Below are 328 nucleotides of genomic sequence, written 5' to 3' on the forward strand. Positions count from 1 at the left end.
AAGAGCGTCATCCTATCGTTTGGTCTAGGTACAATTTGGTTAAATTTGTGGATTCTATTGAAGGGTAATTTAGATGATAGGGACACAGCCTGTGAGTGATTTTCAAATATGTGCTTCTGAAAATCTGAGTTTAAGGCAGGAAAAAGAAAACAGGAAAGCTGTACCATTTGCCACAATAAGTGAATTGGTTGGTTCTTAAAATAAAATATCGTAATAGAAAATGTGGTCGAGGCTAGAGCTGTTTTCAGGCTTCCTGGGGCACTCTTATGCATTTTTATAAGTAATCAAGCTGTAGAAAGTACTGGAAAAACATCTCGCTCTTTCTATG

Source organism: Tupaia chinensis, unplaced genomic scaffold, assembly GCF_000334495.1.
Source record: "Tupaia chinensis unplaced genomic scaffold, TupChi_1.0 Scaffold000206_1, whole genome shotgun sequence".
Classification (NCBI taxonomy): Eukaryota; Metazoa; Chordata; class Mammalia; order Scandentia; family Tupaiidae; genus Tupaia; species Tupaia belangeri.